Below are 465 nucleotides of genomic sequence, written 5' to 3'. Positions count from 1 at the left end.
AAAAAATCAACCTGAATAAATGCAATCGAAATTCCAGAGAACTTCATAATTCCCCAAACAACATTACATTACTATGTCAAACTCCCATCACATAAATTTTACAATTACGTCAGAGTAGACTACGCTCGCCACCGAAGAGGTTTATTTTGGAAAGGGTAATATATTTTATTGTTCGCTTCTTTTTTAAAGTTTGCCAAGTTGGAAAAGTATGAATTCTTTGTACTATTTTACCTACCCCAAATATTTGGGACGCTGAGTTTTAAACGAATGATCAAGTTGAAACGAACGATAATTATGTATCAAGGTCTGTTTATTACCCCCTGGTGACTTAACAAAAGAGACTTAACTCGATGTTACAATCCAATTATTGAAAGTTTGTCTCGGCCTTTTTATAATGAGCGAGACATACGTTCTCTGATTACGCAATTTTCATATTGACATTTTCGAGGCATTTTGATGTAACTG

This window comes from Clytia hemisphaerica, unplaced genomic scaffold (assembly GCF_902728285.1).
Source record: "Clytia hemisphaerica strain Z4C2 unplaced genomic scaffold, Clytia hemisphaerica genome assembly, whole genome shotgun sequence".
NCBI classification, from domain to species: domain Eukaryota; kingdom Metazoa; phylum Cnidaria; class Hydrozoa; order Leptothecata; family Clytiidae; genus Clytia; species Clytia hemisphaerica.
This window is presented reverse-complemented; position numbering follows the sequence as displayed.